This window comes from Diabrotica virgifera, chromosome 5 (assembly GCF_917563875.1).
Source record: "Diabrotica virgifera virgifera chromosome 5, PGI_DIABVI_V3a".
In the NCBI taxonomy this organism is placed as follows: Eukaryota; Metazoa; Arthropoda; class Insecta; order Coleoptera; family Chrysomelidae; genus Diabrotica; species Diabrotica virgifera.
Window position 1 is genome coordinate 132,245,147 of NC_065447.1, and position 26,030 is coordinate 132,271,176.

General features: G+C 32.1%; 1 long non-coding RNA gene across 1 annotated transcript; it reads left to right on the forward strand.

The window, feature by feature from the left end:
• The first annotated feature begins 16,282 nt into the window (after nucleotides 1–16,282).
• Nucleotides 16,283–18,511, forward strand: LOC126885161 (uncharacterized). Its single transcript, XR_007698316.1, has 3 exons — nucleotides 16,283–16,374; nucleotides 17,003–17,949; nucleotides 18,026–18,511. It is a non-coding gene; the product is annotated as an uncharacterized LOC126885161 (long non-coding RNA).
• The last annotated feature ends 7,519 nt before the right edge of the window (nucleotides 18,512–26,030 follow it).

Sequence of the window (26,030 nt, forward strand, 5' to 3'; positions counted from 1 at the left end):
TGCCGGGAGTTATAAAACCTGTAATTAATATTATAAAGAGGTCAGACTTGACAGATTGGCAGAAAGTTTGTGTACTGTCATTCGACGAAATGAAAGTACGAAGAGCCTATGTCTTCGACAAAGCTAATGACGAGCTCTTGAAACCCTACAATTATGTGGAGGTTGCCATGTTGAGAGGTTTGTTGGATTCATGGAAGCAACCTATATTTTTTGATTTTGATAGAAAAATGGATAAAGAGCTTCTGTTTAAAATCATTGAAATTGTCGAAGATGCAGGTTTTTATGTATCGGCTATTGTTAGTGATCTAGGAGGAGGAAATAGGGGATTACACAATAGCCTTGAAATAAGTCCAGAAGAACCTTATTTTGCAGGTCCAACGAATCACATAGTACATGTACTGTGTGATACGCCGCACCTCTTAAAATTGATAAGAAACAATTTTTTGGATCATGGGTTTATAATTAATGGGCAGGAGGTCAATAAAGATATTCTATTTAAATTGTTACAATTAACATCACAGTCAGATCTTCGTATAACATATAAACTGACACGAGAAATGTTAGAAGTAAGTGGAGCCCAAAGACAAAAAGTAAAGTATGCTGCTAAACTGTTTTCGAACACCATTGCGCAAGCAATTAACAGATGTGGAACTCTGGGTTATTTTGACAAAGAAAACTGGATGGAGTGTGCCAACTTTTTCAAATTGGTAATTTTTTTTAATATCTGTCTCTTTTTGTAACCCTCATATTTTTGAGAAGGTTGTACCTATATATATATTTTTTTTTCTCCGTTCAAGAATCAAACTCATCTAGGGAGCTCGGTAAAAGAAGTATAAAAAAAATAATATTTTGACCATTTTTGACTTATGCTCTTTTTACCGAGCACCCTAGAATATACGTATTGTTATATCTTATTCAAATTTTCAATTGTTAATACTTAACAATAATTTTTTAATAGTCATTTATTAATTAAATAATTCTAGCTTTATATAAGACACATAATACCGATGATTTGTTTTTTTTTGCTCACCACACTTGTCTTTTTCATTTAAGTAAAAGTGTCTCTTCTGTTTTTCTTTGTTGACTTAAGAGGAATCGACTTTAATTTTCTTTTCATATAACTTGTTTCTTTTAAGGTAAATGACTGGTTTGATTGCCTCAATGTAAGAGTGCCTTACCCTGACAGCAGAGACCGCATGCAAGGTTTTGGACTAAAACCTGAAGTGCAGTATGACATAATTGACAGAATGAGTAATTCCATAGCCCATTTATCTGTTAAAGGAAAACATTCACTGATGCCTTTCCAAAAGGGTGAGTTGTAATTTATAAACTAATAAATTTCTCTTTTAATGCACTATTGAGAAAAAAGCGTGATGTTGCCATTAATTGTTTTCCTATATTTAACACAATCATTCTTTGTTTTAGGAATAATACAGACCAGTACTGCGCTAAAAAATTTATATGCAGAAATGAGGGAAAAGTTTAATGTAAAATATATTTTAACGTATAATTTAAATCAAGATGTTCTTGAAAATTTTTTTTTCCTCAATTAGACGACGAGGTGGCCTACACGATCATCCTGACCCTATAGAATTTAGGTGCAGGATGAAAAATTATATTTTAGGTAAAAATGAAGGAGCCTTAACAGATGCAGGCAATACAGAGACCGATACAGTCAATGAGGGACCTGTCCAAAATTTAGGCGAAATTATTTTAAGTGGAGAATTTTTAGCTGATTTGGCTGAATCATTTGATGGTCCAGATCCATTTGATGTTCCAGATCCAGTCATTACAACTACCGAGCTGGATCAGCTAAAATATGATGCTGTAGAACACCTAAGTGGATATATTTGCCATTAATTGAAACTGCCTTTATCAACGGATACTTCCCATTTTACATGGACAGACCAGGTTTCCGAGGGAGGTTTAAAAAAGCCACCAGAAGAAATGGTTACAAAAACAGTTGAACTGGAGAGAATTTTCAACCAGATTCATGGAAATGGGCTTAAACCTGGAAAGAATTTCTTAAAAAGGCTATTAACATCAGCAAATGATGTTGATTGTGATGATAAAATAAAGACACTTTTTTTTAGGTCACGAATGTATTTTAGAATTAAGGAATTGAATCTTAATTTAAAGGACAGTAAGACAAAAACCAAAAGAAAAATTTCAAAAATTTTAAAGTAATGCTTGTTTTCTTCTTCTTAATGTGCTGTGACGAATGTTGGTGATCATCATCATTAATCTTTATTTGATTTGCAGCAGTGCAGAAAAGTTGCATAGATATTGTGTTGAACCAGGTTCTGAGGTTCTTTAACCAGGATGTTCTTCTTCTTGGACCTTGCTTTCCAAATATTTTTCCTCATAGGATGGCTTGTAGGAGGGCATATATGGATTCATTTCACATAATGTATCCAAAGTATTTTAACTTTCCAGATTTGATGGTGGTCACTGGTCACTACCTCTTTGTTCTTTTTCATTCTTCGGAGGACCTCCTCATTTGTGACCCGGTCAGCCACGGAATTTTAAATATTCTCTGGTACAGCCACATCTCAGATGCTTCCAATTTTCTGCACTTATCTTCGATCAAGGTCCACAATTCAACACCATAAAAAAGGACAGAAAAAACGTAACATCGCAGTATTCTCACTTTCATGCCAAGCGAGGGTTTGTGTCTCTTAAAGAAGGTCCCCCCCCCATTCAGTTGAAGGTGGATCTAGCCTTTCTGATGTGTGCTCTTATCTCTTGGTTGTTGGTCCATTTTTCAATTATGGTGCCAAGGTAATTGTAGTGCATCACTCTTTCTACAGGGGTTTAGTTGATGTTGTGTTATCTATCTTTTTCTTGCTAATGATCATAAGTTTTGTCTTCTTTACGTTTATATTCAGTCCATATTGTTAACCGGAATACATGATTTTGTTCATAAGGACTTATAGGTTTTCTAGGTTGTCCGAAAATACTATGGTGTCATCTGCATACCTGATGTTATTTAGCCAAATTTATATTGGAATCGCTAAATTACAATATATCTTTTTAGAATTTGTTTAATTGTAAGAGAAATAATTTTAATATTCCATATTGCATGAAGTTGAATGATTCTGGTTTTAGTAAGCCACAATCAATTGTTCACACACAGTCGTCACAATCCCTGTTCTTGCTGTCTATACAAATGGAGTCATAGAGCCATAGTCAGTCACACACAACCATATTCACTCCTTACCTATTAAAATTTGTGACATTAGACCTCTGTGGCTGATTTTGATAAATTTCTGAACAAAAGTAATTTTCTATGACAATTTAAGAGTCTTTGCTCATATACAAATCGGGTGATAAATCATATATTTCTTATTATTATTCCATCAATTCTTTTTGCTATTCCTAAAATTTTTGAGGGTTCAGTAACTGAATTTTTGACAGTTAATCTGAAGAGCCAGCTTCATACTGGTCAGCATGGTTTCCTGCCTGATTGTTTAACTTCTACTAATCTACTAGTTATTACCCTGATTACATTATAAATGCATTGGAATTTCTCGGATGGGTACGTTTATACTGACTTGTCTAAAGAATTTGAAAGGGTAGATCATTGCCTTTTATTGCATAAACTGAAATTTTTTGGAGTGTGTGGCAAACTTCTTTACTGATTGAAAAGTTATATGCAAGACTGATCTTTGTGTGTCAAACTGAAGGGTTTTACTTCAACTGAATACTTTCCTCTGGAGTGGTCCAAGATGCCAATTTGGTACCTATTCGCTTTGCAGCTTTTGTTGATGATGCTATCAGATCATTGACTGATTGTGAAGTCTTTGGCATATGCACATGACATAAAATTATTTCGAATTATTCTAGATCTATATCATTCTGATTATTGTATGTATTTGGTTACAGAAATTATTGGGAAGTTTTGCGAATTGGTGTGTTAATATCAAATTAACTAATTGTGACAAATTTCAGGTGATCCTTTTGTGTTGATCTCTTGAGCTTATGGTATTTCATTATTATTAAAATAATAAATTAATGTATTATGAAATAAAGTTCCTTTAAAAATTTATTTTTTATTTCCTAAAATACAATAATAGAAGTAGAAATCCACCAGACATCCGATGAATGTTAAATAATCATCGGTGGGTGTTTGGCAGCTCGACATTTGGACCAGACTAGAATGTGCTTAGTACTAAAACGAATTTCCATTGGACCCGCTACCTACTACTGTCATTAGAAAAACCCGAAGGTATCACGGTTGGAACATATATTTCGTAAAAAAGTTATCTAGGCTCACAAATCAACCAAAGTGATGCAGTAACTGCAGAAATTAACAGATGTATATATCTAGCAAATAGAAAGTACTATGGATTAAAGAAACAACATCAAACATAGTCACAAAAAAAACAAAAATATTGATATACAGAACTCTAATCAAGCCCGTCCTCACTAGTCAAAAAGATGGACAATGACAAAAAGTGATTAAGAACGGTTAAGCTGTTTTGGACGTACAATCCTCGAGACGGTAGAAGCTATAATTTGAGCCTCGTATGGGTAGGTCTATAAAAATAAACAGATGGCTAGGCCACAGAGAGAATTAAATTAAGAATACGAAATTGGAAAACCAAGGCGAAGGAGTAGAAGCTAATTTTAGGACAGGCCAAGATCCACCATGGGTTGTAGAGCCAATGATGATGATGATATGTCTTCCATTTTGTAGATTAACGAAGACCCAGAATTCTTTATTATAAACAGTTAGGGTAGGGGGGGGTAAAAGTACGCACGGGGCAAAGGTACGCACCTACATTTTTCAGTAACTTCATATATGTTGGCGACAACATCTTGTGGCATATGTTTGTACTACTCAGTAGCATTGGATGAGAAACTTTGGCGCAATCAGGGCGAACACAACAACAAAAATACGGTGAAAATTATTTTTGTACCTTTTGATCTAATTTTTCTTAAAAATTGATTGATTCTAATTCTTAATCTTTCAAACTCAGATTATTATTGGTTAGGCATGTTGAAAATTTATTGTTAGAAGTCTTCTTCTACATAACAGTTTGAAGTTCATATGTGCATAGTTTCATATTGAAGTTAGATATATTATTGGTTGCCGGATGGGGCAAAAGTACTCACACAAATGGGGCAAAGGTACGCACTGCGAACGTTGAAATGGGACAAACGTTCGCAGTGCGTACCTTTGCCCCCAGTGAGGTAGACTTGGCAAATGCATGTTTCAAGTCAATCTTCAAAGTGAATATCAAGTTGAGCTTGATATTCTATCAGCTAATTTTGTCTGAATTGCAAAATGTCTAAAACCCGCAAAAGTACGCACGTGCGTACTTTTGCCCCATTGGGTGGGGCAAAGGTCCGCATTTACAATTTTTTTTCAAAAAGTTATCAACACTACAAAAATAATATTGAAGAATTTCCATTTGCCTAATATGATTATAAAATGTATCAATTTCACTTTCATCTATACTCTGTGCCAGTTCAAGCATTAGGAGATTCACTAGAGATGAAAATTTAGAAAATGCGTACCTTTGCCCCCACCTACCCTATCATTTAAACGTAGTGTTAAAGGCTATTCACCGCTGTTGATGAATATCTGTCTCATGTATATCTGAATTGAGTAGTAATTCTCTATGATTGTTAGAAGAATGTTAGATGAATAATGAATGGAAATTTTACTATGTATTCGTTTTTATTTATTTTTATATAGTTTATGTTTAACGAATGTAATAATGTAGAAATTTACATGAATAAATCTATCTAGTTTTTAATTTTCCTTCGAACGTATATTTAAACAAAACCAAGATAATTTTAACTGTCAAAATTATAAAAGATTTCATATAATACATTGTGTAATATTGCATGACGTCGCTGTGCTCATATTCGATGGCCAGCTAGCTCATCCGATCTAAATAAAGTTTACTTTATAATTATTTGTGATTAATTATTTATATGGGAAATAAGCCACAATTAAAATGAAAAAAAAAAATTTTTTCATTTTAATTGTGGCTTATTTCCCATATAAATAATTAATCATAAAAATGCCACAAGGAAATAGCTTCAGAACAACATTATAATTATTTATTTCGATTTTGTGTTTAGTTTATTATATAGCTACAAATTTTGAGTACTTAAATTATAAAGTGATCATTACCAAATTAAGAAGTGGGATACCCTGTATTTGAAAATAATTTTAAAATTTGTAGCTATACTTAACCCATTTTTATGAGGATATTCCTTTTTTTGTATCTTTAAACAATTGGAATATCGAACTCTGGAGTAGAGGAAAGGATGCAAATATGGGCTACCCATTTTATTTTTCTTTGTAAAAAAAGAATAAAAATTTTATTTTATTTACAAAGGTATGCAAGAATACCTACATTTAGTTACTTATTGTTTAAAAAGATTTCAAATTGATTAAAAAATATACAACTGTTTTAAATGTATAAATAATGAAAAATTGTACTTTTGCGCCGTTTGAATAATGATCCTAAATATGGGCTACCTCGAAAAATGTGTCTTAAATTTGTGTGAAATGAGATAAATGCGTGACAAATATATTTTATTATCTAAAATACAAAAAATATATTAAATAACTCATAGGCTAAAACTATTTGGAAAAGTCACACACATATTCTTCTTTTTCGGCCCCAGCGCACTCGTTATGCACCCACAAATGGAACATAAGCACATGACCCATATTTCACCAAGATTATCCTATGAAAAAAGTGCTTCGCAAAACATACACGTTACGTCAGCTGCGTCTTGTGGAGGCTGTGTAGAAGGAAACTCATTGTAATCGCTCTCATCATCTGCAGGCACATATTCCTCCTCATCCTCGTTATTTGTGACTTTGGTAAGAGCTGCTTACGTTTTCCTTTTTTTATTTCTTTTCCTTTTCTTTTTTCTTTGCCTCTTCCTACTTCGTTTTGCCTACATTGCTACATTGTTCTAAATATGGGCCACTAGCCCATAATGAAAACAGAGGCATAGCCCATATTGTAAACACGCTTGCTTTGCACAACAAAAGAAGTTATGTCTAAAAGCAGACAATTTGAAGAAAACTCATTAGCATATATCAAAGACTAATAATAGAGCTTCAACGTGACACAGACGTTTTTTTGAAATTCGTGTTTATTTTTAAATACTGGAATTTATCAACTTACTCGAAAAAGTTTTGACACTCGCACCAACCGACAAACAATTATTATAAACTGTGAAATATCTACCACAGTGGTGCCATCGCTACGGTGATAGTTTAACTTCGTCAAATACCGTTTGCAATAGACAAAATGTAGAGATCTGCAACGAATAGCTGTGAAACCCACCTAGCCCATATTACAAGACCAGCCCATATTTGCAGCCTTTCCTATACCACTTGATCAACCTGTATGTATAATAAACAAATAATAATTAAAAAATGTTTTATAATGGATATCTATGCTAAGAAAATAACAAGTTTCTAAAATATCAGTTTCAAAACCTCGGTAAAATAACTACCCGAAAATCAACAAAATTAAATTAGCTACAAAATATTTTTTATTATTACATATTATAATAACACAACTTTATCATTTCTTTATATACTACATTCGCTCTCGCGAGATTTTTTTTGAGACATTCGGAATAGGAAACGTACAACACAAAAATTCCTACCTCGCACTATTAACTGCTAAAATCAACTCAAATCAACTTAATCTTTCATTAAAAAAAGAAGAATTATTAGAAATAGTGGGAGTGTCTACTAATCTCATAAAATTTTGTGAAGTTTATTTCTACAAAATATTTTTATTTTGTGCAATAAATAATTTTCTCATTTGCTATCAATACATTATAATGGTTTAAATAAATAAATATTGATTGGCGTAAGGTTTATGTTATTTTTATGTCTGTTTACTATTAATAATATTGGATATGAGCAGGTGCGTTGGTTTTGTAGTAATTCCCAGTCACTTCTGACAACTGAATTTTTCAAAAAAGAAATTACTAACGTCTGTGTCAAAAAAAATCTCGCGAGAGCGAATGTAGTATAATTACTATAATTAAATTAGCCAAATTATATTAAAAAAATATAATTAAAAAGTCCCCTATAAAACTACGTTCAAATATTGCGTGAAGAAAGATCTTTACTACGTCATGCGCGAAAGCGAACGATTTTGGAATATTACGTGCCATACCTGCCGAAAGTTTATTGTACCATGGTTTATTCCAGTGATATGGGAGGGAGGGGATATGACATGTGGTGTGGTAGATGGGATCTTAGACAAGGAAAGAGAGGATGGGATCACTTCGGCCATGTTGTGCGTCTCATTGACACTATTGACAGCTCTTGTTGTTTGGTTTAGTTCAGTGATATGGGAGGGAGTCTCCCTCCCATATCACTGGTTTATTCGTTTGTATGTTATTTCCTTCTGTGTAAATAAAATTTGTGCCTATTGGTTTTTATTTTAACCTGAAAATTATAGTGATAATAGTAGGAGGATCTTGGAAAGTTTCTCTGTCGAAACAATGCATTTTTTGAGACAAAATATTTCACAAAAATTAACATTAATTTTATAAAAGTCAGACTATCGGCTGCGTAGTTTATAGACATATATTTTTATTAACTAAATTTAAACATCTGATAGGTAAGCTTTCAGAATATAGATAAATGAAGTATTCAAAAGAAAAAGCAGTTTAAATTTTGATAAAAAGAATAATTAAAAAAAAATTATCAATAAACTTCAAATTATTTAAATAACTTTTTAAACTTTTTAAAAACAATTACGTACAGTTGTCAATTTTTTCAACTAACAAACTTTTTGATATCAGTTACAAAGATATTAAAAAATCAATTTGCAGTTGAAATACCATTGGTATATAACGTGGCAGTTAGATAATGTGACAAAATATTTCCGCTTCAAAATAAGCTGTCCTACATATTAAAGTAATGACAAATTTAAATTTGAAGTCACATCTCCATCTACAATGGTATAAAAAGAATACACTTTTTACCACACGTCGATATGTTATAAGGTTAAAATAATTTATTTTTGGCATAAAACATATTCAGCTACAATCCACCAATAAATTAATGTCTAATTACGCTAAAAACAAAAATAAAATGAGTTAAATATTAAATAAGTCCATAAGAGCTAATGTATTTGTAGCACCTATTCGAACACTTGCGCCTCTAGCGGCGATTGTTGAAAGTTGAATTAGATGTTGAAAAGTTAGCCCACAAACGATGCATTGCGTTTCCACTCCATGCCCCGCTAACTCTAATAAAAAACATGTAATCGTATTTATTTTCCTTCCGTTTAGTCAGAGGCGCTGATGTCGGCATTGTGATTGGTCGAACATGACTTTTGACAAATCGTGCGCTATCTGTGAATCTGTAATCTGTGTTCGTGTTCGTTCGTTCGTTGTCGTTCACTTATTTTATATGGTCGGTCATGATGTGATGTGTTTGGTGTTTGGTTTGTGTTTGTGTTACCATAAAAAGCTGATATTCAGTCGTGTTTTTTGATATTTTTGTTATTTCATAATCGAGTACCTTTTTAAAGGTAAGTTTTTCTGATTGTAGGTACTGTTTATCCAACAGTTTTAAAATACACATTTTATTTCGCGTTTTGTTGTTGGGTCTAATGGCCGATCAGCTGTTGTGTGCAGCCGATAAATTCAACAAGTAAACATATATTTAATCGAAATTAAATACTAATATTTCTATGTAAAATGTCACATTATTGTATAAATAAATAATTAAGAAACAAAAGTTGTTTGTGTTTTACCTTTATTGGCCACTTTAATAAAATAATATTAAATATTGGAAGTACCGTATGGAGGCTATGGTGTACCTAGCGTGGAGGCTAGATAACGCTACCCTTCCTATCCAATCAACAGCAAGAACGTTTAAAATTTCACACCTATCATGTTGAAGCTACAGACCACTTATGTGGAGGCCAGATTTGTAGTATCCTTCCAATTTCCCAGGTGCTGAAATACGTGACATATTTTTTGAAGGATAAGATCGCATTCTACCAAATCAGACAACACTTTTTTCTATGTTCCACTCCTTCTTACAGGTCTCCATAGATAGACCTACCTTATGTATGCGTTTCTAACCTAACTTTGTTTGTTTATGTTTGAATCTCGATTGAATATTAATTTTTTCCAATTCAGTTCTACTTCCAATCCATATTTTTCGTTTTTCTAATTACAATAAAAAATGTATGAAGAAGTTGAAGAATTTTTAGAGTTTATTGATTGTGTTGAAGAAGAAAATCGCCCGGACAAATTCGTGATAAAATTATATCTAAAATCCAATGGAGTTTTAATATTGAATTTCATCAGAGCATTAACTTAACAACAAAGATTGTATGCTACTTAGAGGAATATAACCAGTTTTATGAGGTTGCCCATTTTCCTAATGTACAGGTTCTCGAAGGGAGATTATGTATATTGTTTTTCAAGAACACTTATCAAGACATCTTAATATTTGATCCAAGTTCATTAGCAGATCCAAGAGCTAAACTGGAAAGTAATTTTGTGTCTTTCTCTTGTTCTACATTCAACTGGAATTTGTTTATTTATTCTGAGAATATATTATTGATTCCTATATATTATTATTATTGAATCCTTGTATTATGTTAGATACTTACATTCTTTTTATTTTATTTCTCAATATGTATTTTTATATTTTATTTTAAAATAAATGAGTATGAGTTTCCCTCCTTTTAAATAAGTGTTAAACCTTTCCTTACCAATTATAAAGTTAATTATGCATGTAAACAGCAATATATACCCTATTCCACGAACATACGCCTGTTTTGGATTACTTCGACAACGAATATTTTACTGTACAAAATAAGAAGAACGAAAGTAAATTGCAAATTACATTGTTGTTTATTGGAATAATTATTAGCGCCATTTACTTTCGTACTTCTTATGTTGCACAGTAAAATATTCGTTGTCGAAGTAATCCAAAACAGGTGTATGTTCGTGGAATGGCCCATACTATTTATGCAGATGACATTGTTGTCTTAATAAGAAAAAACTGAAGTTTGTTAGGAACTTGAAAGGTGAAGAAAGAAAATGCATGTCTACAAACGAAACCAGAACAAAATATATTGAAATGTGTGGAGAGATAAAATAGAATAAATTTGTCACACTAAAAACAGGAACAAAGGGATACACAATTCTGGACCTCTGAGGTAAACTACACTATGTCATTTCGAGCACTTAGAATGTTAATAAAGATGTGATATATCCCATAATTGGTTGAAAGTCAATATGACCATATTTTAATGATAATACATTACCAATTTGTATAATCCAACTAATAAAATAAGTGGATTAAAGGAACTTGTTTAAAATAACACCATGTCAACATAGTGTAGTTTACCTCCGAGGTGCAGAATTGAAAATTCCAGTATTTGGCATTTCAATTCAAGTGTTTGGGAGTGACAATAATTGATAAATATAGAAGAAGGAAGAAGAAATATAAAACATACTTCTAAAAGGAAGCATAGCTGAGGAATATCAGAGATTGCACTAACCTCAGCGTTGAACAGATATTTCATATTGCAAAAGATAGAGAACTGTTTAAAGAAGTGATTGCCAACCTTCGTTAGAAGACAGCACAATAAGAAGAAAAGGAAGCAGAACAATGGTATAAGATTGAAGTCAAAAATGTATGTAGGGCAGCTATAATTCAAATATGTAGGTAATATATGAAACAGGCATTTGACCAGTGGCTTCATATGATTGTGACAATTGGACAATAAATAAGAAAGATGAAATGAAAGTAGACATCTAGAAAAGAAAAGTATTGTAAGAAATTTTTAGTGGATTTAGGCACCAGAGTTTTATTTGCTCAGTAAGAAATAAAGGAGATTTCCCAGTGTTTTCTCTATGTACATACTTCGAATAATATTTCATTAGTACCCATTACTCCCCACCAAGAATAAAGTAATATCACAGTATTTTGTTATACTGGGGTAATATTCACAAATATATACTTTTGTGCTGTTATTTGGGTAAGATTGTTAATATTTTATATCAATATTGTTTTTGGTGCTTGGTACAAAATCCTTCTAATAATTTAAATTTATCTGACTCATTCATATTGACAAGGGACGATTTTATTGAAAGATAGTTCATTCGATTACATAAAATCAAATTTAACTTAAGAATATCCATCAGAAAAATCATAGCATGTGATTTGTCTTTAAAAATTTAAACATCAAATAAATTTAATTTCAAACTTAAATTGTGACTTATTCCCACGGAAATTGTAAATTGCATTTTATATTATGTTCCAATGTCATGGTTTGTTCGTTAGTTCTTTGTTTTGTAGTGTTAAGTCTGATGAAGTATATAAACAGAAGAAAGCTGACACCATTATAGGTTTGTTCTAGCAAACAGTCAAACTAGTCAGAAACCACCAGCAAACAGTTGGCCAGTGAGAAAACATAATAGTCACCAGTGCTATCCCCTCTACTCACGCTGGTCCACTATTCGCTGATGGTTTCAAACCGTTTGAAACTGATGCTAGAACAAACCTAATAAAACGGTAGGTACATACTATCAAGCACCAAAGTTTTTCCTTCCTTTCAGTGAGAAATAAAGGGTATCTCCTAGTGTTTTCTCTATGTTCTTTGAATATTTGATTAGTACCCATTACTCCCCAACAAAAATAAAGTAATATCACACTATTTTGTCATTTTTAGTGGGGTAATAGAGAGATATCGCAAATGCAAACGATAATATCGTGTCAAGACGTAAATAACGTATAACGTTCTATTTCAGCACAGGCAACAAGAGAGTTATCGCAAATGTTCTGGGGCGGGGCTTAACGTTATTATGACAACCGACGTTTGGTATTACAATGTAACCTAGAAATTAATTTTGAGGAATACTGTAATTGTTTGTTTTTGAAAAATGAATTTGGATATTGAGCTGGTTGACATGCATTTTAATTTTAATGGTTAGTATAAAAATAATATAAAATATCTGAATAAATAATATCCTAACCACAAAAAGTAGTCTATTGTAGACAAAATAAAAGTGCACGTATTTCTCAACATAAGATGATTCACAGTATTTAGTTTATAAAATTTGTATTCTATACATTATTTTTATGTTTCATCCCAAATGTCAAATTAGCGTTAACGTTATTACCGTCCCTTATTTCAACCTAAATAGCGGGACACGCTATCCGGTATTAGCGTAACATTCATTCTGCGCTTGCGTACATGTCAAAATAGCGTATTCCGCTATTAGCGTGCGATAAAAATGCATTTGCGATATCTCTCTATTATCAATATCCACAAATAGCATTGACATTTGGAATTTAAAACAGATTCATGTTTTCAATATCATACATTTATCTTGAATACCTACATTAACTCCAAAATAAAAATAGATACATAGGTATATTTATATTAACATAAGTATAAACAGAACATTATTTACATGTAGGTTAGGGCTTTTATTTACATAAAACCATTGTTTTAAAGATCCAAATTTACAATGCAATCATTTATCACAAACACAAATAATAATGAAAACTATAAGAGATTACGGATATACCGATTACCAATAACCTCTGAAATAATAGCACATTATTGAATTAGAAAAAATAAAAATGTTATCTTCCCACCCATATAATAAATTTTCTTTAACTTAAGCATTTAAATAATTTATTTTCAAAAAACAAATTATGTAAATAAAAATATTGCAAAGTCAAAGATGATTGACATGACAGATTCTGCATTTTATTTGGTGTCCTATGTCAATTTCAATGCTTGAGCACAACCTTACCCGAGAAAACCCGAAGTATCGTTTATGAAACAGAACGAAAACTTGAGTACGACGCTACCGTAAGTTCGACTGGGAGAGATTAATGCCCGGTTTCATAATCAACTTAAAGTGAACATTAGGGAGTTTTTGTGCACACAAATACGTAAACGTAACGCATCTTTTTGACATATACGCTTGCGCATTAATGGTTGAACTCCCGTATCGCGATACGTATTACCTAAGGTCACGGGCTGGTACGTTAGGTTCATACGCATCCCTATCGAGCCGAAAGTCACCGAATGCACACGAGGATCTTGACCGATTACCTACCAAATGAACATTTCATCAGCGTACTACCCGTTTATAAACATTTTAAGGTTATATTGGTTATTATTGGTTTAGTCTATTTGAGTAAAATTATTCTGTGTTTGTAATTGGAACTTCATAATAGATTTAAAATTTTATTGTTTTTAAGTTGTCTATTAATAAAGCAAAACAAACAAATCTTGTATTAATTTAAGAAATACAGTGATCACCACAATTAATAACTAGATAAACAAATGACCTAGTTTCAGTAAAATTTTCAAATAAATATTACCACACTATTTACATTATACCTACTGGAATTCTGATGTAGGTATACAATAATTTACAACTAAAAAGTAGGTATAAACAAAAATAAAAAATTTTTAACCTAATAATATTTTTATATTTAAATAGAAGCAATTAAAACCATACAATTTCATCATTCATTTATCTTTTTTTACATTTGTATATTAATTGTATATTGTGTGAACATTGTTTTATTTTTTTGAATGTCAACGGAATTTAAAAATGACTTTACGATTTGCTTTACGTTACGTTAAGGCAGTTACAAAAACTACCTATTTTAACATTCATCCTCTACGACACGTTAGTTGCTTTACGTATACGGAGATGCGTACGTTACGTAGCAACAAAAACTCCCTATTAACTAAAGTTCACTTTAAGGTTGACATTTTACCCATATGAATTGCATTGATAAAGGTACCAACTTAAAATTTAAAGTCCACTTTAACTGATTATGAAACCGGGCGTAACCACATTATTATTTATTTTTTAAGTATTAAGGTTGATGTTGATATCCAAAATTTAGATTTCAAAAGTTTTATGTAGGTAGATACTAATAGAGTAATACTAGACAATAGATTAGATACAAAGTAAGCTGTAAGTAGTATAACTGCCCATGTAATCACCTGTTATGTTGTTTTTTTAGATTTGCACTGTATGGATGGCACAGGAAGAGAAACAAGAGTACAAGAACATGAAACATCCTATTATAAATGTACAGTGGAACCCCGATAAGTCGGCCCCCGATAACCCGGAACTCCGGCTAACCCGGACCGATTTTTATCAGACAAACATTTCAACAATAAAAATGTACTGCTGTTACAAAATTTCGTGAACCTAATTCATTCATTTGGTGACGTCAATATACGAACGAAACGATTGATGAATCCGACATTACTGAAAATATCAGGGTGCAGATGGGACCCTGTCGCGCAATTCGCAGCAAATAAAATAGTCGTATGTTTTTGGCTTCATTTTATTTCGGTTATACATACGCATTTTCAAGGTTCACGAGGTTTTGTACCAACTCTATGTAATATATTTGAGAGATAATGGAACCGGATTGAACTACATATACCATAGTAAAAATTACTCATGGCACACCACATTCATTGTCGAAAACAACAGGCACCTGTATTATCCTTTATTTGAAACTGTCTTAGTTGAAACATTGTTTAGAAAAGACTATTAAAATTCTTTTTTTAACAATGGTCTTAGTCATCACTATTATTAAATATGTAACATAACATCAGAGACGGTATTGTGTGTAGTAAAGTCGTGTTTTGTAATCGTTCGTAAATTTATTCAGATTTTGTGTTTGCGTGTCTTTTGTCTATAAGGGCAACAAAACGTAAAAATGTTGTAGTGACAATGGAAAAGAAAGTAGAAGCATTAAGTAGAATTGATAAAGGTGAATCTTGCAGCATTATATTATGGTGTCGGTACATCTACAGTATCGGATTGGAAGAAAAATAGAACTAAAATCGAAGATTTTTTTTTTTTCAAAATGATAACAAAAGACAGTTTGGACAATCGGTGCAAAGCTAATAAAGCTAAGAATGAGACTTTTGACGACGCTTTGTATGTGTGGTTTTGTGTGGAATGCGAACGTGGTTTACCAGTGTCTGTGTGACAATTATAACGGAGTTTATCTGTAAGCATACCATATTTTATTAATTTTTACCATTTTCTCCGGCTAACCCGGATTTTCGATAACCCGGATCGGCCGCGGTCCCAATTAATCCGAGTTAACGGGGTTCCACTGTATATGTATGTGATCCTCAAAAAATTATTTTACAAAACAAGATAGAGAAAGCTTTAAAATCCCAAGGATCCTGCAAAATGTTTATTTGGTGTACTAGTCGAATAATAGTATCTAAAAATATTGAAACTATTTTATGGGCATGAGGATGATGTAGAGCACTTACATAAATACCAAAATCAGATAAATATCTCTTCAAAGTTTATTTTGAGACTTTCTTCAAAAATGTAAGTAAAATATTTGCATATCGACGGCGGAAAGGCAGCACTTCGTAACTGAAAAATTTTTATAACATGAGTTACTTCACTTTTCACTTTAGAATAAGTGTATCGGCAGCTATTAAACAGCGATTACAGCTGGGAAAGTTTCCGGAAGGCTTCCAAAAGGCTTTCCCAGCTCTAAAAGCTGTTTAATAGGTGCTGATACACTTATTCTAAAGCGAAAACCGAAGTAACTCATTTTATACAAATTTTTCAGTTATAGTCGGTTCGCTAAACTCAGACCCAACTGGCTAGATATTTTAGTCGATAATTTTTTTGTTCTTTGCCAATTTTGCAGAACTTTGCAAAATTACTAACTATTTAGTGATTATTAACTATTTAGTAATTATTTTTTGGCAATCTTACTACAATTGGCAAAATTACCGATTAAAATATCTAGAAAGTTGCGTCTGAGTTTAGAGAACAGACTATATTATGAGGTCCTGCCTTTCCGCCATCGATATACACAATATAATTTAAAACAAGAATGTTACCACTAAACCACTTTTTAAATATTACTCATGAATATTTACTAGAGTTTACAATTTCAAACTAGTGTGTTTGAGTATCCTATACCTATATTTTACTTTTTTAGTAAACTTCAGACTGTACAGGATAGCATAATAGCATAGGAGGCGAATTAAAAAGAATTGATTTACTTACAAGAAAAGATATCACAAACATTAAACTCTCTTATGGCATTGATTTGAAAGATGGGTATATGTACAATGATGATGCAACCAGTGTTTATTTTTGGGTTGAATGCTTACAGACTCATGTCCAATATTATTTTACAAACAACAGGGCATACTAATGGATATTCATTATGAATTTAACATTTATGATTTTTGTCTTATGTTCCTTAATACTGTGCCAAAAGTTTGGTAAATCCTTTATCGCAATCGATGGAACTCATGGGCTCAATTCCTATGACTTTGAACTTATGACAGTATTAGTAAAAGATGAATTTGGGAATGGATTTTGTACTGCTTTCTTATTTTCAAATAGAAAAGATACCTACTTTAATTTACCAATTTTTTTAAATACATGTCTGTGTTGGTATTATATGTATAGTCAAATGTTTTCATATCAGGCATAAGCGACACCTTTTACAATGCCTCGTCAAATGTAATGGGTATTGCTCCTAATAGACTGTTAAGTGCCTGGCACATAAATAGGGCATGCTAAGTAAATCTTAATAAAATATCTGATTCTGAAAAAAATCCTATTATGTATACAAGATGTATTAATGATGGTTTAGAGAGTATTAATAGCTTTTTGGGTAGACTTCTAAGTGATGCAGATACATACAATTTTAGTAAGTATTTCCAGTAGAACTACTGCAATAACATCCAACAATGGGCCTATTGTTATAGGAAGGGGTTGTGGAATTAATACCAATATGACCATTCAAAATTTTCATAAAATTTTGGATAAAAGGGTATCCATTAGTTGTTATCAGTTAAGTTTAAAACTTGGCACTCATGGAGAGCTATACCATAATATATAATAGGTATATCTCATAATATTACATCTCATATTGTTCACTACAGTACCTAGTAATGAGTGAGCCTGCATACACCGAACCATAATAATATATTATAGTTCGTGTATGCAGGCTCACTCATTACAATAGTGAGCAATATGAGATGTAACATATTATAGTATAAGTCTCTGTGCATGACCAGATTAACATGTTTGGTGCCCATCTCGAACAAGCTCCACTTGGCTGGTACCACATACTTAAATCATTTATTTAGTTACACAGTACTACTCACATAACTTATGTGTCGTCAGTACCTTCCGTAAAACCTTCGTGATGCTACCCATACGTCATGGCCACTGAATGTGTTAAAGCTTGTTAATGTAGGAGAGTTATACTAAAATATATATCTTATATTATATTGCCTTCAATAGAAAAAATATCTTATTTAAATTGTATCCATGTAAGTTTTGATTTAATGAAATAAACCTTTTAATCAAAAAAGTGTTGTTTACTTGTGTACACCTAGCAATATCCTGATCATAGATAAATAATATAGTATTACCGGATCCTGATATGCAGACGCCAATAGGGCTTTTCATCGATTGTCATTTGTTTCGAGCTTCTGTCATGAGTCACATAATATTAATGTATCTACATCATACGTCTTTGGTTTGTATCATTGGTATATACCAATAACGTACGACGTAGATATATTAATATTATGTGACACATGACAGAAGCTCGAAACAAATGACTGAATGAAATACCCTATTGAATAGGGCTTTTCATCGATTGTCATTTGTTTCGAGCTTCAGTCAAGTGTCACATAATATTAATATATCTACATCATATGTCTTTGGTTTGTATCATTGGCAATATCAATAACATATGACATAGATATATTAATATTAGACAACACATGACAGAAGCTCGAAACAAATGACTGAGTGAAAAGCCCTATATCATGTAAATACAAGTCATAAAGATGTCTTTCTACGGTTAAAATTTCACAGCCTAAAGACATCATTTATGTAACTTCTTAAGCCGTCACAAAATGACTGCAATAAGAAAATAGAATTTATTAACTCGCCTCGCCCCCAGGCAAAGTAAAGGTGCTAGGACACTAAGAATGTTTTTTTCAATTTTTTTTATTTTGCGGCTTTAGCACTTAGCTATTTAGCCAGATACATGATGAGAAATAATACTATTATAATACATATTAAAACTAATTCAAATTACTAGTAATTTTATTAATATTCTGAATAATTATGTAACCACTTAATACTAAAATAAAAAAGTGTCCATCTATACTATCCCAACACATTTTCACCTTTGAAATCGTAAATTTCCATTCCCATTAAAAAATAATTTGTACTGTATATTTCTTTTGAGCTTCATTTTTTTTTTCAAAACACTGCAACATGAGTTTTAAATTATGACATAGTACAATACTTGTTTCAATATTTACATGTAAATAAAATAATCCTAATTACTTGTAAAAGTAAGGTTATATTAAAATTTAAGAATACGAACTCTCTTTTAAAATCAAAGTGGCATTAGACTAATTTTAAAATTCCCGCTAAAAGGAAAAAGGTAAATCTGGCAACAGTGCCGTCGTTTGCTGGACATTTAATCTCTCCCAGTTCGACTTGGCTGAGCACGACCTCAAGTACGGGTTGAGTACCGACTATGAATACGGGGCTATGTATGAATTAAACGGGGTTATCGATAAATTACCATTCTATAATAATTTTCATTTCTGTTCTTGAGGTGTCTTTCACGTATTTGCAAATCATTTTGAAAAATGTGACAGTTGTCATAACCTATTTCGTATGTACATGAAAGTATACCATTCAGAAGAATCGTTAGCGATTACACATAGCTAAGGCTACGGCTCCACGGGCGGGAAATTGACGCTAGCAGTAGCAGTAAAATGAACTTAAGGTTCCGCGGAACGGAATGGGAATAGCCGAACTGAACCGACTACGCACAAGTCCTGTAGTCGGTACAGTTCGGCTATCCCTATTCCGTTCCGCGGAACCTTAAATTCATTTTACTGCTACTGCTAGCGTCAATTTCCCGCCCGTGGAGCCGTAGCCTAAGTAATCGATTAGTCATCGCAGTTTTCTGCTGAATGCAGCCAGTGTGTTTGCATCTGGTGAACGCAGTCAGTGCTTTGTAGCACACCACACCAATAAATAAAACTACTGAGTATAAATAAAATATTGTAAATCCTAAAAGAAGATGCACGTGGTTGAAGGGTCATGTTTACATTTTATATGCAATTCTATTTATTTCCTTTATTTTGTTTGCATTTTTGCAAGTGTGGTATTATTGTATGTACCTTCAAACAAACTGTTAAACGTTCTTCCTTTACAACTATCAATTTTACAATTGTAAATATTCATTATCTGCCTTACAATATATTGTAATGGGTTATGTTTATTTCTTATAGGCAATTCATTTATTTCCTTCATTTTGTTTGCATTTTTGCAAGTGTGTGGTATTATTGTAGGTACCTTGAAACAAACCGTTCTTCCTTTACAACCATTGTTTGTTTTTTATATTGTGTGTCTCTTGTCTTTTTTTCCTTCAACTGAATAGCAAAGAATATATACTCTCGTAGAAGAAGAGTTTGAATGGAACAGATGGTCACGTTTATTTGTCCCTTGAAAATACCGTAGTCATTATCAGGCAACATGCACCTACTCAGTAGGTGCACAAAATCCTATGCTGAAGCATTACAGGGCAGTACCCTTCTGTTAACGTTCACATTCTTTGTTTACACATTGCTTGCCGTGTCGCTCATATATGAGAGACACAGATATTTTGCCAGGGCCACGTCACTCATTTTTGATATACACCTATGACTAACTTTCATGGCTGTGGATATGTGGTCCCTGCGAGTAGTATCCTGAATTTTAGCGTGGCACGCAATGTGTTAATAGCTTAGTTATCTAATACATATTGTAACATTTGTTCTTTGTGTTGACACTATTTTTTTCTTTGTAATATTTTGTTTGTAATTAATCTTTTTTTGAATTGGGCTTGCCTGTAATTAAATAAATAAACTATCAATTTTATAATTGTAAATATTCATTATCTATCTTAAAGTATATTATACAATTTCCAATACCTAACCATGTGTTACACTGTATTGACAAATATTGTAATACTTTTTAGTTATTTGTTCTAGTCTTTTAACTATTTCTGTATGTTCTATTTCAGTATTTTATGTATGATTGTAAAAAAAAGGTTTTACCATTTAATAAATTAATAAATAAATAAATTAAAAATGTATTAAATTATGCACATTTTAATAACTATTTTTAATCTTGTAGGGGAAGACTGCAAAAAGCGGTGGAGGTCCATTAGGGATACTTGGAAGTGCCTTAAAAGGGAAGGCAAATTTAAAACTGGTTCCGCTGTTCCCAAAAAAAGAAAGCTTTGGCATTTGACTCCTTACCTAGGTTTCCTAGACAATGTTTCTGAAGAAAGAACTACAATGGGAAATTTAGGTGAGGAACCAAACGCCGAATATGTGGAGGAGGAAGAACAACAAATTATTGAAGAGAGTGGGACTTCGACTAGTGGGAAAACTATTATTGAAGAGAGTGAGACTAGTGGGACTAGTGCACCCTCTTCGGCAGGAGACAGGGCCATAGCTGGTACTAGTGGGACCAGTACACCTTCTGGATCGGTACTGAAGACGCCTTCCCGGAAAGCCATGATGGGGCTCTTGCAAAGCTCAAAAAATGAACGGCAGATTCTCCTGGAGGCAATTTCGACCACACAAAAAAAAGATGATATAGACCATTTTTTTGACAGCATTGCCATTTCCATAAAAGAATTACCAAGGCATGCGCAAACAAAAGCTAAAATGCGTACGTTGGTAATGTTGCAAGAGCTGCAAGAGGAATGTGCAGCAGAGGAAATTATATACATACAATCAGAAGATTTATAATCAAAAATTTTTAATTTTTATAATATATACCGGGTGTCCACTTATATTTTCCTCCATTTTAACTGCCTATAACTTCTAAACGGCTCAAGATAGAAATATGCGGTTTTCGCTGAAATGTTTTATTTTAGTAAAAGTTTTGTCTGAATGGATTGAATTTTTTATATCACTTTCAAATACAAAAAGAAAAATGGCGGATTTTTGAAAAAAACGTTGTTGACTTTTTTTTAATGGAACACCCAGTATATTTTTTTGTAAATTGAAAGAAAGGTCATTCACCTATCCAGCGATATAAAATTTTTCAAAATCGGTTGTCAAATCACTGAGTAATTAATTTTTAAAATGAGAGGTGCAACGTGGATATCACATACCTAAGCAAATTGATATTATGTTATGTGATTTCCACATTACCTCTCTCATTTTAAAAATTAATTGCTTAGTCATTTGACAACCGATTTTAAAAACATTTACATCGTTGGATAGGTAAATGACCGTTTTTCAAGTTTTTAGGTAAATGACCATTGTTTATATCGCTTTTAAATAAAAAATGGCGGATTTTTGAAAAAAAACGTTGTTGACTTTTTTTATTGAAACACCCAGTATATTTTTTTGTAGCTTGAAAAAACGGTCATTTACCCATCCAGCGATATAAATGTTTTTGAAATCGGTTGTCAAATGACTGAGCAATTAATTTTTAAATTTAATAAAATAATAAAAAAATTACTATGAAAAAGTAGATCTCACCGAATGATTCCTATTTATACTCCAACAGGAGTTGTCACCCACATGTCTCCTCACTCCAGACAATCCCTGGTGGTAACTTTTTACTTTACGTTAAATTTCTTATGTGATAAAATAAGTTGGAGGAAATCATCCGCCATTCTATATGGTATATCTATTCGACACCACAGCTCACAGTCAAGTAAAGAACGAGAGGCGTTTCTCCGCCAAGGTAAACGTCAAATTCTCTCAGAAAACGAAATCATTCTCGATAGGTGGAGTACGTTCCATCACCGAGGTATGACGTCACCCCAGTAGTCCTATACGAGAAATTAGAGAATTTAAATGGAGACCGAGGAAAAATAATTATAATAATAATTAAAGAGCTAATTTCGTAACGTGACCGTTACAATCCCCTTCTACTCGGGAAAAAAAAATTTTATCCATAAAATTTTTTTTCTAAACTTCAAAATATTAACGACTAAATTTACAATAGTCTAACAATCCACGTTGATTCGCAAGATTACTATATACGCAAGAAATATATGACTCAAATTCATACTAAAATGTTACTATGTTACTCTCTGTTACCAATATTAATATTGCTTCAAAAACCAAACAAACTAAATATTGTACTAAAGTTCATAATAATAACTAAGTGTCGAATTGGGCACTAAAACCAAAATTGAGCTATCCATGGACATCAGATTTATAAAGGATATATCCAAGGACGGAACAACCAGGAAAGGTGTGAGCCAATTCGAACCATATCAAAAGTAAATGTACCAAAGTGAATAAAAAAATCAGTAACTAAAATAAGTAAAGAATTGAACACTTAATCCAAAATTGAACTAACAATGGACACCAGATTCATAATAGTATATCCAGAGAAGAACAATCAGGAAGATTTATGGAACAACTCTCACTAATGCCAAATAATAGCAATAATAAACATACCAAAGGAATCCAAAACTCAATAACCAAAATAAATGTGGAATCGGACACGTAATCCAAAGTCGAACCATCAGTGGACACCAGATTCATAAAAGGCATATCCAAAGAAGAACGACCAGGCAAATTTATGGACCAATTCACACCAATACTAAACCACATAAACAGATCAGGTCTACGTACACCCACATCCGGTAATACGAACCTATCCAACCAAATACACAAAATAAATGAAGAATCGGACACTTATCCAGAATCGGACTATCAATGGACACCAGATTTATATAGGAGTATATCCAAAGAAGAACGATCAGGCAAATTTATGGACCAATTCTTACTAATACTAAATATACTAAATTATTGGATCCAATGGTAACTAATACTGAACAAAATAAATAAATTAGGTCTACATACACCCTCATCCGGTAATATGAACCTATCCAAAGTAAGTCATCCAAAATAAGTCAGAAAAAAAAATTACTAACAGACTAAGTAACAGAGAGGTAACCAAACTAAATCAAGGGTACGATAAATACCTAAAGTGTATTGACTAAAGTATTCTAGAAAATACATAACTTAATTCATGCTGGTATTCGCGAACTATAGCATGTTGCTACAACAGATGTATGAGAATAACCAGACACAGATAAAGTACTAATAACGTAAGAATAAGTAAGAAAGAAAAAGAATACATGATGAACTCATAAGTTCTATGACACTATGATAAGTGATAGGAAAAAAAAATATGTGATAGGTGATAGGAAAAAAAATAGGATAAGTGATAAGAAAAAAAATTGACGAGAACGAGCAACAAGTTTTAAATAAAACTGCAGATTCATGCATTCTCACATACATGGAATTATTCAGGAAGTGTTTCAAAATCTAAATAACAAAACTAATGCCTAAGGAAAGAAATGGGAATATAGGTCTGAAGAACAACTCATTTGTCTAAACACTCCAAATACTGAGTTAACGAACCTACTATGTATAGGGATGGCCTATGCATTGATTTATAAACAAGTGCGCAAGATATTTATCCCTGTTTATTCATCAACTCAAAGTACAAACATACTATGAAGTAAAAGACCTAATATGAACTAAATACTTCCCTATCTAATGGTAAAAATGTAACTGGAATAATTGGACTAATTACAGAAGAATGGTTAGGAAATGTGGCCAACATTTCCTGACCAGAAATATTATGATGAAAAAAAAAACATCTGCGTACTCAGCCATGAAAGACATAGATCACGAAGTCAATCGAACAGCAGTGATCAGTTGCTGAGCAACAACCTCGAACCCACGCATTCACAAATCAGAGTATCAACAGAGTAATGACAAACTAGTCCAAAAGAAGAAATCAATACATACATCATCCATACATACCTATCTCATTCATACATACATACATTATCCATACCTACATACATCATCCATACATACATACATTATGCATACAACCACATACCATGCATACATTCAGACTTAGAGACTTAAGAATCCGTACATACCTCAAACTTCCAAACTAATTCCAGAATCATAGTGTGTAGGATATAAGGATATAAATTATTATAAAGTGTTTAAGATATTGGAGACAAATGTTAATAGAGTAACCCAATAACAAATTATAAACCACAACATCTTTCCACTATGGCAAATCCAAGAACAAGATATAGAAATAATATAAAAAAAATAGTAAGTAATCAAATATTCAAAATATAACACATAAACTGAGATATAGTAGTGTACATTATGATAAGTTCCATAGTTCCATACAAAATATCAATATTAAACCAACGTACTTGTCTGAGCTTACATATTGAAAAATGCACCATTAATAATGCAACAAAATGATAAGCTCATAAACCAGAGTACTACATAATAATTAAATTAATAAATAATAAATTAAAAGTCATCGACAACAAAGCCAAAAATGAAATCGAGTAATGTAGGTACCTGCACTACCTGATGATTAAAAACATTAGATTAAAATATAACAATAAAAATTGAGCTAAAGGCAAACCAAAGAAGAGATTGGCTCAACCACTGTTAAGTCAATCTTCTTCTGAGTATTGTTCTAAAACTTAATAGACAAATAAGGACTATTATCAATGCTTCTTAGCTAACAAAAATTTATATTTAAATCTCAACCCAAAGCATCTGATTTATATAAGCATTATATTATGGTACCCACCTTGATATAATATTATTATCAACATTAACAAACTAGAAGATGAGATGGATAATGGAACTACTTTACTATACAATAATGATTATCTTAACACTACCAATTAAAGAAAAAAAATGGGATGAAAAAAAATTGGATCTATAATCATCCGAACCATGCGAATTCAACGTATCATGTATAGAAGCTAATGTTGTGGACCGATATTGCTTTGTGGTGTGTGCCTGTCTTACCAAACAACCCAAATATCAAAAATAACAAATATAAAATATAATCTAAAGTTTGTTTAAGACAAAGATACATATGGAGAAAATATTAGC